The following is a 14,876-nucleotide window of genomic DNA, read 5'->3' on the forward strand; positions in this document are numbered from 1 at the left end:
TCAGGTCACCCCTCAACCTCCGTCTTTCGAATGAAAATAATCCTAATCTACTCATCCTCTCTTCATAGCGAGCGCCCTCCAAACCAGGCAACATCCTGGTGAACCTCCTCTGCACCCTCTCCAAAGCATGAACATCCTTTAGGTAATGTGGCGAACAGAACTGCACGCAGTATTCCAAATGTGGCCGAACCAAAGTCCTATACAACTGTAACATGACCTGCCAACTCTTGTACTCAACACCCCGTCCGATGAAGGAAAGCATGCCTTATGCCTTCTTGACCACTCTATTGACCTGCGTTGCCACCTTCAGGGAACAATGGACCTGAACACCCAAATCTCTCTGTACATCAATTTTCCCCAGGACATTTCCATTGACTGTATAGTTCACTCTTGAATTGGATCTTCAAAAATGCATCACCTCGTATTTGCCCTGATTGAACTCCATCTGCCATTTCTCTGCCCAACTCTCCAGTCTATCTATATTCTGCTGTATTCTCTGACAGTCCCCTTCACTATCTGCTACTCCACCAATCTTAGTGTCGTCTGCAAACTTGCTAATCAGACCACCTATACTTTCCTCCAAATCATTTATGTATATCACAAACAACAGTGGTCCCAGCACGGATCCCTGTGGAACACCACTGGTCACACGTCACCATTTTGATAAACTCCCTTCCACTGCTACTCTCTGTTTCCTGTTGCCCAGCCAGTTCTTTATCCATCTAGCCAGTACACCTTGGACCCCATGTCATTTCACTTTCTCCATCAGCCTACCATGGGGAACCTTATCAAACGCCTTACTGAAGTCCATGTATATGACATCTACAGCCCTTCCCTCATCAATCAACTTTGTCACTTCCTCAAAGAATTCTATTCAGTTGGTAAGACATGACCTTCCCTGCACAAAACCATGTTGCCTATCACTGATAAGCCCATTTTCTTCCAAATGGGAATAGATCCTATCCCTCAGTAACTTCTCCAGCAGCTTGCCTACCACTGATGTCAGGCCCACCGGTCTATAATTCCCTTGATTATCCCTGCTACCCTTCTTAAACAAGGGGACAACATTAGCAATTCTCCAGTCCTCCGGGATCTCACCCGTGTTTAAGGATGCTGCAAAGATATCTGTTCAGGCCCCAGCTATTTCCTCTTTCGCTTCCCACAGTAACCTGGGATAGATCCCATCCGGACCTGGGGACTTGTCCATCTTAATGCCTTTTAGAATACCCAACACTTCCTCCCTCCTTATGCCGACTTGACCTGGAGTAATCAAACATCTGTTCCTAACCTCAACATCCTTCATGTCCCTCTCCTCGGTGAATACCGATGCAAAGTACTCGTTTAGAATCTCACCCATTTTCTCTGACTCCATGCATAACTTTCCTCCAATGTCCTTGAGTGGGCCAATCCTTTCGCTAGTTACCCTCTTGCTCCTTATATATGAATAAAAGGCTTTGGGAATTTCCTTAAACCTGTTTGCTAAAGATATTTCATGACCCCTTTTAGCCCTCTTACTTCTTCGTTTCAGATTGGTCCGACATTCCCGATATTCTTTCAAAGCTCCGTCTTTCTTCAGCCACCTGGACCTTCTGTATGCTTCCTTTTTCCTCTTAGCTAGTCTCACAATTTCACCTGTCATCCATGGTTCCCTAATCTTGCCATTTCTATCCCTCATTTTCACAGGAACATGTCTCTCCTGTACGCTAATCAACCTCTCTTTCAAAGCCTCCCGCATATCATATGTGGATTTACCTTCAAACAGCTGCTCCCAATCTACATTCCCTCGGTTCCTGCCGAATTTTGGTACAGTTAGCCTTCCCCCAATTTAGCACTCTTCCTTTAGGACCACTCTCATCTTTGTCCATGAGTATTTTAAAGCTTATGGAATTGTGATCACTATTCCCAAAGTAGTCCCCGACTGAAACTTCACCCACCTGGCCGGGCTTATTCGCAAACACCAGGTCCAGTATGGCCCCTTCCCGAGTTGGACTATTTACATACTGCTCCAGAAAACCCTCCTGGATGCTCCTGACAAATTCTGCTCCATCTCGACCTCTAACACTAAATGAATCCCAGTCAATGTTGGGAAAATTAAAATTTCCTTTCACCACCACCCTGTTGCTCCTACATCTTTCCATAATCTGTTTACATATTTGTACCTCTATCTCACGCTCGCTGTTGGGAGGCCTGTAGTACAGCCCCAACATTGTTACCGCACCCTTCCTATTTCTGAGTTGTGCCCATATTGCCTCAATGCTCGAGTCCTCCATAGTGCCCTCCTTCAGCACAGCTGTGATATCCTCTTTGACCAGCAATGCCACTCCTCCACCCCTTTTACCTCACTCTCTATCCCGCCTGACCACCAGTCCCTTTGCGTTCATCATCTGCTCCCTGCCTACTCTTCCCCTTAGTCACGCTGACTTCATTATCTAGTTCCTTACAGGCTTTCGTTACTACCTCCTTACTGTCCAATGACGTCCTCAGTTGGTTCCCATCCCCCTGCCACATTAGCTTAAACCCTCCCCAACAGCGTTAGCAAAAGCACTCCCAAGGACATTGGTTCCAGTCCGGCCCAGGTGTAGACCGTCCAATTTGTAATAGGCCCACCTCCCCCAGAACCGGTCCCAATGTCCCAAAAATCTGAACCCCTACTTCCTGCACCATCTCTCAAGCCACGCATTCAACCTGACTATTCTTTCATTTCTATTCTGACTATCACGTGGCACTGGTAGCAATCCTAAGATTACTACCTCTGATGTCCAACTTTTTAACTTGGCTCCTAAAGCCCTAACTTCTGCTTCTAGGACCTCATGCCGTTTTTTTACCTAAATCGTTGGTGCCTATGTGCACAATGACAACTGGCTGTATACCATCCTCCTTCAGAATGTTCTGCAGCCGATCTGAGACATCGCTGACCCGTGCACCTGGGAGGCAACATACCATTCGGGGGTCTCGTTTTCGACCACAGAACCGCCTATCTACTCCCCTTACAACCGATGACTATAGCCCTTCCACTCTTTTTACCGCCCTTCCGAACAGCAGAGCAAGCCACGTTGCCATGAACCTGCTACTGCTGCCTTCCCATAGTGAGCCATCTCACTCAACAGTATCCAAAATGGTACACTTGTTTTGGAGGGAGATGACCGCAGGGGACTCCTGCGCTGCCTTCCTGCTCTTTCTCTGCCTTTTGGTCACCCATTCCCTTTCTCCCTCAGCAATCCTAATCTGCGGTGTGACCAATTCGCTGAACGTGCTATCCACGATCTCCTCAGCATCGCGCATGCTCCAAAATGAGTCCCTCCGCAGCTCCAGAGCCGTCATGCGGTCTAACAAGAGCTGCAGATGGACACACGTCCTGCACGTGAAGGAGTCAGGGATATCAGCCGTGTCCCTGAGCTTCTACATTGAGCAAGAGGAGAATGACACGGGTCTGAGATCTCCTGCCGTTTTAATCTTATGCTTAACTTAGTTAAATGAAAAAGGAACGAAAAGTTTTTACCAATCACACGATAAAAAAAAAAGAGAAATAGAAAAAACCTTACCTTATCTGCACACCACCGAGTCCTTTTTTTTTGCTTCGAGGAGGAGGGCGGCTGGGAGACACTACCCGTGTAGTGTCTCGGCTTCAGAAACGGCCCAAATATATAGGGTTTTACTAACCAGTAGCCCCCTGGTCTCCGCCGAAAACAAAAGGAAATTAAGTTAACTTTGAAACTGACCTTCCCAGCTGATCATTCGCTCGCACTCTCTGCTCCCGAATAAGCTGCTGCAATGAGGTAGTGAGATCCTGAGTCTGGGATTTGTTTGGTTTTCTTTTCATATCTTCTGCCACTCTGCATCCTCATTCAGGCGACTGAACTCAAAGTGTGATATCCAAGTTGTTACCGTATTGAACGATTAGTGGTGCGGTCCTCCAGTCATCAATGTCAATGCTGCGGCACTTCAGATAGAGCTTCAGAGTGTCTTTGAAGCTTTTCGTTTGTCCTGTGCTGTAACGCTGACCTTTTGAAAGTTGGGAAAACGAGATCTGTCAGGGGAGACGGGTTTTGACCATCCCAACAGAGTATCCAGTCCATCGAAGTTGCCTTTTTTTTTAGGCAATTTGCGTGATTAATGTGGAGCTGGTTCCAAAAAGGAAATTAGCCTTTTTGCAATGGTCCTTCCCGTTCATCTGGAGAATGCAGCAGAGGCCTTGCTGATGAAATTTTTCCAGCGCTTTTATGTGTCGCTGATACACAGTTCAGGGTGGTGACAACAACTGTCTGTACACTCGGACTTCTGTTGACTTGCAGAAGTCTATATCGTTAAAAATTCGCTGCTGTAGCTTGTAGATGGCTGAGTTGGCACAGCTAATTCTGTGTTGGATCTACCCATCAATGGATACCTTTTGTTAGAGGTAGCTGCTAAGTTATGGGAAGTTTTCAATGTATTCTAGAGTCTCTTCTTCAATATATGTCGGATATGGAATATTTGGATAAGCAGAAATAGCTTGATATATCAGTTTTGCTTTGTCAACATTAAAGGACATTCCAGTCCCCTCCATGTAGGAGTTAAGAGACTGAGAGTGGCCTTGAAATCTGGTGCGGAGTGGGCAATAACAGTGCACTCATCTACAAACTGTAGATCATGTATGTCTATGGTACATAGTTTCGTTTTGCAACAGAGGTGACTGAAGTTGAGGCGAAATTTCTCTGCCCACACAAGAGGGCAGTTGAACTTTGATGAGGTGAGCAGCCACAGTCAGCTAAATAGTAAATAGCATTAGAAAAATATAGTATGTGTTTTATGATGGCATAGGAACTTTTCATCTCTGCAGTACACAGTAAGTTATTTGTATAAAATAACAGTATTAAGAACTTATTGCATTTTCTAACTTTTTGACCGAAATCCCTACCAAGAGGGGAAGTGTGATGGATCGTAGGCCTGGATTGAATGCCACCCTACTCCCAGAGATAGGCGAGGAGGTGTGTGTACCAAAGATTTGCGGTGGCTGGCAGAGTAGTGAGGGCCGGTCATCTTTCCATCACACTGCAACAAGTTGGGAGTGGAAAAGGACTTCTCCTCCAGAGGCCAATTATTGCCTGATTAAGGCCCTCTTCCTGCTGCTGCTGGAATTAAGACCAGTAAAATGAAGTATCCTCCCTGTGGGTTTGGGGGTCCTCCTCCGTGGGTAATCTGTGGCCCGCAAAGGGACCCAGCAGAAAACCACCCACCCCTTTGAAAAGCACACCGTCCTGCATTCCTAACCCATCCTCCTGACCCATTATCGGTGCCTGCAAGGCTGTGAAATGTATCAGTATAAATAACCAAAATGAAACTTATTAAGTAATATAACAGTGCAGGCTAGTTCTACAACATGAAAATGTTATTCATTTCACCCTAGAGTACTGTGCACAATTTTTCTCTCCTTATTTCACAAGCAATACACATCCATTGAGGGCAGTTTGGAGAAGGTTTATTGGGTTACTTTCTGGTGTGAAGGGGCTGCCTTGTGAGTAATGTTTGAGCAGGTTGGGTCGGCACACTTTACAGTTAAGAAGTATGCAAGAATTATTGAAGGATGTAACATTCCGGATACTGCAGTTCACTTTCTGGTCAATGGTAACCCCCAGGACGTTGATCACAGAGGATTCAATACTAGTAATGCTATTGACTATCGCACATAGATGACTTGATTCTCAGTTCTCCTGTTCCATTCTTATTGACTTTTTATCGGTTAACCACAGCTGAATGGCTTGCGAGAATATTACAGAGTGAAACACATTGCTGTGGGTTTGAAGTTACATGTCAGCACAAGGACTGCAGATTTCATTACCTAAAGATCATTAATAAACCAGATGGGTTTTTACAGCAATCATCAGGGCTTCATGGCGTTATTAGAGCAGCTTTTAATTCCATATTTACTAACACAAATCAAATGCCACTTTCTGCCGAGGAGGGATTCAAACCCATGTCTGCTGAACACCAGTTTGAGTGCTGGTGTTATCAACTCAACGCCAATACTACTGCAACACCGCCTGCTCTGCACGATGACATTGTTTCTATATTGAGTGACCAAATGCATATTGGGTGATCACTTTGTGGAACACTTCCACTCAGTCTGAAAGTATAATACAGAGCTTTTGGTCGCTTGCCATTTCAGCACCCCACCCCAGCTCACTGCGCACATTTCTGTCCTTGGCCTGCTGCAGTGTTCCAGTGAACATCAATGCAAGCTCCAGGACCAGTACCTGATCTGTCGATTAGGCACTCTACAGCCTTGCGAACTGAACACAGAGCTCAATGATTTCCAAGCATGACTGGCTTTTTTCTGCTTTTATATGTTTCGTATATATATATATTGTTGCACTTTTTTACCATGTGCCTGTTCTTCATGTAAACAGATTTGCTCATTATTTTCTTATTAACACTGTCGCTGGACTAATGCTTTGTCTTTCAACAGAAGCATTAATACACTCTGTGCTGTTGTCTCAGAACAGCTTTGTTATTTTATCTCTGCTGCCCTCTGCCATATCACATACATTCCCTTTCGTTCTCCGCCGCTTCAAACCGTCCCCGCCCCCTTCACTTGATTAAAACCTAATTCCTTTCCAACCTTTGCCACTTCTGATGAAGGGTCACATATCTGCTACTCTCTCCACAGATGCAGCCTGACATTCTGAGTATTCCCAGCATATTCTGTTTTTATTTCAAAGAAATTGAAATTTTTGCTGTCTAATTTTAAGGTTCAGAGTAAGTCTGTTGGCTGGTTCAATGAACAAAAGAGCAACAACACTGCATTTTATAATTTGCAAATAACGAGAAGGGTTCAGTTTTCCAGCAAATACAATGCACAGTGACACAACATAAAATGAACATTTTTCGATTACATTGAAGTCAAGTGAAGTGCATAAATTCATCCGCAGTGAATCAGAGAAAGAGATGCCCAAGTGTCAGCAGCAAACTCAGTTCAGCTGCCAGACCTTTGCAGCAGCGTTATATTCACGCATGGAAATAATACAACAACAGTGATGACCAATAAAAATACTGAAATCCCAGTGAAACTGACACACGATGTTGGGGAAGGAGGAAACTGTCCTGCCTCCCTGTAACACCAAGACTGTGAACTGCGTCATTATAAATCACTGAAATTAGTTTTATGAAGTAATATTCCAAGGTTTGTTCTGCAAAGTGAAGCGGTTAACAACTCCTGACGGTCTGGTAATTATTCTTAAACATTGCTTGGACCACATCTAGATTACTGTGTACAGTTTTGCTCTCCTTAAGGAGAATATACATTGAGCGCAGTTGAGAGAAGGTTCATGATTTGACTCCTGGGGTGAAGGGGCTGCCTTGTGGGGAAAGGTTGAACAGGTTGGGCAGATCCACTTTCGAGTTTGTCAGTATGAGAGAAGTATTGAAACATGTTACCGTCTGATGGATCTTGACAAGGGGATGGTGAGAGGAAATTTCCCCTCGAGGGGAAACCAGAACCAGGAGGCATTGGTCGAGCATTCCAGAATGAGATGAGGAGGAATTTATTTTCAGAAAGGTTGAAGAATATTTGGAATTCTCGGGCTCGAAGAGCTGTGGAGGCTGATCCTTTGATTATATTCAAGTCCATGATAGAGAAAATTTTGAAATATAATGAATTCAATGGTGATGGCGAGGAAGCGGGAAAGTGGATTTGAGGCCAAGATCAGATCAGGAATGATCTTATAGAAAGCCGAAGGAAACTCGAGGGGCTGAATGGCCTACGCCTTTTCTTATTGCTTTTATAATTACGTACATAACCCTCGCACATGATGTCAGCGCAATTCGTTTTGACATTAACCTAATAAATATCTAGGATTAGATTAATAAAATCATGACAAACATAAAGAAACTCATACATGCGCGCATATTTAGAATCTGAGAATATTCTCTCATCCACCAACACATTCAGTCAAGAAAATAAACCAATAATAATATAGGGATTAGGCGAACAGAGATCAAATTTACTATGCAGCAGCGACAGGATCAAACTGAACAGACGATTGCGTAAAACATACAGCAAGTAAAACACTTTCAGGTACGGCAGTCAAATTAATACTAATTTACAGAATTAACAGCTGCAGGAAAACGTGACTTACCGAAAACTCCGAAAGCTGCAAGAATTGGGTAGTAAATATGTCCTATCTTATGCATTATTGGATAAGTAGCTTCTGTGCGAAGCACTGACTTGTGTTGGTCTGCAACTCACAGCTCCAGTAGTAACTCTGAGCTGATCCATTCTAAGAGACAATGATATATACAAGGGATAAGTCTCCACTGACATGGCTATACCCCTGATCATTGCTATTAGTTGCAGTCAATTGAACAAATACATTACATCAGAAACTTTGACTGCATTTTACATAAAATCGTGCAAACATCAAGTATCTCAAAATCAAGCAAATTATCTTAATCAGACCTCTGCTGGAGAAAAGTCTGAAAACGGTCATCATACAAGATTGATTCCACAATAATGCACAATACTGGTTTAAAATAATTACAATTATAATATTCATTCACAAAGATTCAATTATCAATGTCACCGATTTCTCCTCAGTTTACACAGAATCCACGGACATAAGAAGTTAAAATGAGAAATTTTACAAGAGGATAGTTTAATCCATGCGTGGGATTGCAGCTTATAACTTAGCGTAGGTATCATTTGGAGAATGACACTCCTCTCTCTTTTATTTTATTGAACATGTTTAGCAGTTTATTCTGCAGTGGCTTCTGTAAAATTGGGACAGTGCCACTTCCTGACAATATCCCTCTTGTCCACTCCTGACTGACACCTCGACCTCAATTACTTTTTTCCATCCAACGCTGTGCTGTACAACCCGAGCCCTCAACAAGTCCAGCTTGCCCAAGACCATCTCATTCACTGACCCTGAAAATATTTCAATCCGCCCAAAATCTTAAATTTAAAATTATCATCTTCAGGGAAGATCTCTTCATGGCCCAAGCCATCACCATCTCCACACTCCTGCAAAACTGCGTTAAAAGTAACCCGTGAACGCTCCATACCTCCGATATTGGCTGCTTATGGAAGGACTGCCCATTCATCATCTGACCTACCACAAACTCCACCGATCTCATTCCCCTTCGTAGCTGTTGTCTAAGGCAGCATATGATGTTTTGTAACCTTTACTGCATTCGTACTTCCGATATGAGCTTCTGATCTCATATCCCCTCCAGCATAAAAGATGTCTACAGCTGCCTCCCTAACACAGCGGCCTCTAACCTGCCTCAGCCCATCGGCCACTGACACAAGCATATATTGGTCAACTGTACTTCCCCTCGGACAATCTTCCACCTCTTCATTCCTCTGACACTGGCCTCTTGTTGGGACTTCCCGTCTTGTTTTCAAAGTTATCCATCTGTTCAGATACAGAATCTTCAGTAATGGCATCTCCCCTCCCGCCAAATCAGCATTACCTTTGATGTCTCACTTCATCCTCAATAACAACTTCCCATTGGAGCTTTCAGTGGCAGATGTGAGATAAGATTTTACTTGTACGCTGGTGACTGCCATGTCCCCTTTCTCTCAAAGCTGCCCCCATTGTCTCTGTGTTGTAAGAGGAATTATCCATCAGACTGTTTTGGATAGTCACAATTTTCTCCTATCAAACATCGACAGGACTAAATCCATTACTTCTCACCCCAGTCACAAACTGTCTCTCCCAGCCACCAATTCCAAGAAACATGATGGCTGCTGGCTCCGAGTGATACTCAGGACACGAATTGTCCTCCAGTTATGCTCCATACACATGTGCCACAATGTAACAGAGATCATCTACTTCCACCTCAGCAACACCTGCGACTCCACTCTTCTCTCAACCCACCAGATATTGAAGCACTCGTCAATGTATTTGTTACATCCAGATTCGTCTATACTAATGGACACCAGACTGACCTCCCATCCTCCATCTTTCATTCACTTATTGATACAAAACACTTCTGCCTTTATCCTATTCCATACTTGGCTTCACTCACCAATCACTGCTCTCTTTACTGACCTACATTGGATGGCGGTCCCCCGAAGCTTCGAGTTTATTTTTTCTTTACCATGCATTTCAAACTCTCACTACCTCCTCGATCCCTACTAATAGAATTTACTGTGGTCTTGCTGTAACGCTTAATACACTTGCCTCACAAAAATGCATCGAACAGTCATGAGATTTCAATTTTACTCCTCGTGATTTATGTACTTGGACATGCAAATCTCTCTGCTACTCCACAGCTCCGAGCATCTCACAATGAGGAAAGTACTCTGATCTATCTTTCTTTGGTACAAAATTGAAGCCCTCACACATCCCCACATTGAACTCAATCTCCCACAGTTTTACCAATCACTTAAATAATCAACGTCCCTTTCCAACTTTGTTTCTCTCATTTCCACTATTTAATGTGCCACTTAACTTATGCCCTTCAGCAAACATAGATAAATGGCCATCTATTCCCTCAATCTATTCATATAGAAATTTAGTGAAAAGATGCCATCTGAGTCCTGATCGCTGAGAGGCAAAAATAATAATAGCCTAACAATTTCAGCACATAGCCTTTTCAACTCCTGGACAATTCCAGGGCCCAGCCAATTGGCTGCCTCCAAGTCCAGGTGCATATTTTTGAGCGTCTCTCAAGTAAAACCTCGTCGAATGCCTTCTGGAAGTTCGGATAAATAAGACACATCACATCTACCACATTGGCTTTCAGTTGTAACCGGCGACTTTCCAGCTGTTCTCAAATCTGTGTTGCAGAATTTAATCCCCTCTACCTCCCACTCCTCTCCTCACAGTAGCCCTGACAACAATACAATCATTTGAATGATCTCATGTTCACCTCCCCTGATACCTTTTTGGCCAGGATCGACTTGCCCCTGAATGTATTTATGCAAAATGTCCTTCAACGTTTTTCTATCTAAAATACACTATATAAATTAAAGTTATTATTGTTTGATTGTATTGTCCTCCAGTCCTGCCCTCTCACAATCCATGGCCAAGTCCTAGTTGACGACATACAACGCTCAGAAAACTTGCCTTGTCCTCCTATCTCTCCATCTCCCATTCTTCCTTTGATATCCTCATTGAAACTCACTCTGTTACCAAGTTTTTGGTCATTTCTTATGTTTCCGTATTTAATTGTGTCTCTCTCTTCTCAGAGCACTTTGAATAACCTTGGGAAAAATTAGTGATATCGAGACATTGATTCATTTACAGCAACGACGGAGGCCGTTCGGCCCATGCTGTCTCAATGAACAGCTATTTAGTTCGATCCACTCTCCTGCTCGATCGTCATAGATTTTAAAAATATTTTTACAGTGCTCATGTAATTTTCAGTTGAAATCATTGATTGTCTACACTTCCAGCACCTTTATTAGCAGCCATTTCTAGATCAGTGCCATTCGCTACCTAAAACACAAACATCCCCCCTGCATCTCTTGTCCAAAACCTTCAATCTTTGTCCACTAGTCCTTGTTCCATTAGTTAATGGAAACAGTTTTATCTTGTCTAACAGATGTAAGCCTGACATAATCTTGTAAAGCTTTATGATACCTCCCCTGAATCTCCTTTGCTCCAGGAAGAACACCACTAGCTTTTCGAACATTACCTTGTAACCGAAATCCCTCAGCCCTGGAACCATTCTGGTAAATTTCTTGTGCTCCCTCTCAAGGAAACGGAATACTTCCTGAAGTGTGATGAACAGAGCTGGATGCAGTAATCTATTTGGGGTCTAAACAGAGCTTGATGAAAGTGCAGCAAAGCTTCCTTGCTTTTGTACTCTCTGCGTAGATTGATGAAGCCTCAGATCCGTATGCTTTGTTAACCACTCTCTCAAGATGTCTCAACACATTCAAATATCGATGCGCATGCACCCCCAGGTCCCTCTGTTCCTGCATATACTTTAGAAGCGCGCGATTTCCTGATCTATAACTTCTGCCAAAGTGCATTACCTCATACTTGTCTAAATTAAATTCCATTTCTCACTTGTCTTCCCAATATGCTCACCTATCTATGTCCTTTTGCAGGCAGTCCATATCACGGTCACCGTATGGTGCCATCGGCAAATTTAGAAATTTTACTGTATTCCACGATTCAATGATTTATATAAAGCAAACATAAAGTGCAGGTTCTAGCACTGACCGTCGGGGGCACACCACTGTCGAACATATTTCAGCCTGAAAAGCTGCTATTTACCTCGCTTTGCTGTTTTCTCTAGTTGAACCATTTGAGCATACAATTGCACACTGGCCCTCCTGTTACATGAGCCTCAACTTTGTCAACCAGCCTTTTCTGTGACACTTTGTTCAACAAAGACTGCTTGACAATGGCTCCCTGGAACCCTGCATGTTGAGCAGACATCTCAAAGCTCTGGAGAGACTCTGCAACATCCATCATATACAATGCCAGGGCAGGCGCTCCAATATCTGTGTCCTCTCTCAGGCCAACATCCTCAGTTTGAGAAACTGGTAATGGTTAAGCAATTATGTTGGGCAGACCACATCGTTCAGAGGACTTATGCAGGACTTCCCCAACAAGCTATCTACTCCAAGCTCCGTCACGGCACGGGGCTACTGGAAGAGCAGATGAAACACTACAAAGATGTCCTTAAGGCCTCCAAGAAAAAATGTGACATCTCCACGGATTTGTGTGAAGCCTTTGCCCGAAACGGCCCAAAATGGAGAAGTAGCATCCGTGAAGATGCCAGCCAATTCTAACAACGTCAACATGCTCATACAGCGACTAAGTACAAACAGCAGAAGGAACGTTTGGAAATTCGAGGATCCCATTCACTCGCCTCACCAAACATCATCTGTCCCAACTGCGGCATAGTGTGCGGAACCATAATTCAACTGTTCTGTCGGAAAAGGAACCAAAACACAGGAGTGGAAGAAAGGCATCCTCGTTCCTGAGGGAGGGCCTTATTAGCAGACTTTGTCAAACACTATCTTGAAATCCATAGCGATATCTTGCTGCTGGATAGGTTTCTCCCGATGAGGAAAGGAAGGGATGGTAGGGTGAAGGAACCTTGGATGACAAGAGATGTGGAACAGCTAGACAAGAGGAAGAAGGAAGCGTACTTAAGGTTGAGGAAGCAAGGATCAGAGAGGGCTCTGGAGGGTTACAAGGGAGCCAGAAAGGAACTGAAGAATGGACTGAGGAGAGCTTGAATTGGACATGAAATTGTCTTGGTGCGTTGGATTAAGGAAAATCCCAAAGCGTTCTACACTTATGTGAGGAACAAGAGGATGGCCAGAGTGAGGGGAGGGCCGATCAGGGATAGTGGAGAGAACTTGTGCCTGGAGTCGGAGGAGGTAGGGGAGGTCCTCAATGAGTACTTTGCTTCAGTATTCACTCGTGAGCGGGACCTTGTCGTTTGTGAGGACAGCGTGAAACAGGTTGATATGCTCGAACATGTTGAGGTTAAGAGGGAGGATGTGCTGGAAATTTTGAAAGACATGAGGACAGATAAGGCCCCGGGGCCAGACGGGATATACCCAAGGACATTATGGGAAGCGAGGGAAGAGATTGCCGCGCCTTTGGCGATGATCATTGCGTTCTCACTGTCCACTGGAGTAGTACCAGATGATTTGAGGGTGGAAAATGTTATTCCCTAGTTCAAGAAAGGGAATAGGGATAACCCTGGGAATTATAGACCAGTCAGTCCTACGTCGGTAGTGGGCAAATTATTGGAGACGATTTTGAGAGACAGGATTTATGATTATTTGGAAAAGCATAGTTTGATTAGAGACAGTCAGCATGGCTTTGTGAGGGGAACGTCAGGACTCACAAGCCTTATTGATTTCTTTGAAGATATGACAAAGCACGTTGATGAAGGAAGCGCAGTGGATGTGGTGTATATGGATTTTCGCAAGGCGTTTGATAAGGTTCCCCATAGCAGGCTCATTCAGAAAGTAAGGAGGCATGGGATGCAGGGAAAGTTGGCTGTCTGGATACAGATTTAGCTGGCCCATAGAAGACAGAGGGTGGTAGTAGATGGAAAGTATTCAGCTTGGAGCTTGGTGACGAGTGGTGTTCCGTAGGGATCTGTTCTGGGATCTCTGCTCTTTGTGATGTTTATAAATGACTTGGATGAGGAAGTGGAAGGCTGGGTTAGCAAGTTTGCCGAGCACACGAAGGTTGTTGGTGTTGTGGATGGTGTGGAAGTCTGTTGCAGGTTGCAACGGGACATTGACAGGATGCAGAGCTGGGCTGAGAAGTGGCAGATGGAGTTCAACCTGGAAAAGTGTGAAGTGATTCATTCTGGAAGGTCGAATTTGAATGCAGAATACAAGCTGAAAGACAGGATTCTTGGTAGTGTGGAGGACAGAGGAATCTTGGTGTCCATGTCCATAGATCGCTCAAAGTTGCCACCCAAGTTGATAGGGATGTGAAGAAAGCGTATGGTGTGTTGGCTTTCATTAACAGGGGATTGAGTTTAAGAGCCTCGAGGTTATGCTGCAGCTCTATAAAGCCCTGGTTAGACCACACTTGGAATATTGTGTTCAGTTCTGGTCGCCTCATTATAGGAATGACGTGGAAGCTTTAGAGATGGTGCAGAGGAGATTTACCAGGATGCTGCCTGGACTGGGGGGCATGTCTTACGAAGAAAGGGTGAGGGAGCTAGGGCTTTTCTCATTGGAGCGAAGAAGGATGGGTGGTGACTTGATAGAGGGGTATAAGATGATGAGAGGCATAGATAGAGTGGATAGCCAGAGACTTTTTCCCAGGGTGGAAAGGGCTATCACCAGGGGGCATAATTTTCAGTTGATTGGAGGAAGGTTTCGGGGAGATGTCAGAGGTAGGTTCTTAACACAGAGAGTGGTGGGTGCGTAGAATGCACTGCCAGCGGTGATAGTAGATGCA

The sequence above is a fragment of the Heterodontus francisci genome, unplaced genomic scaffold (genome assembly GCF_036365525.1).
Source record: "Heterodontus francisci isolate sHetFra1 unplaced genomic scaffold, sHetFra1.hap1 HAP1_SCAFFOLD_62_2, whole genome shotgun sequence".
NCBI classification, from domain to species: Eukaryota; Metazoa; Chordata; class Chondrichthyes; order Heterodontiformes; family Heterodontidae; genus Heterodontus; species Heterodontus francisci.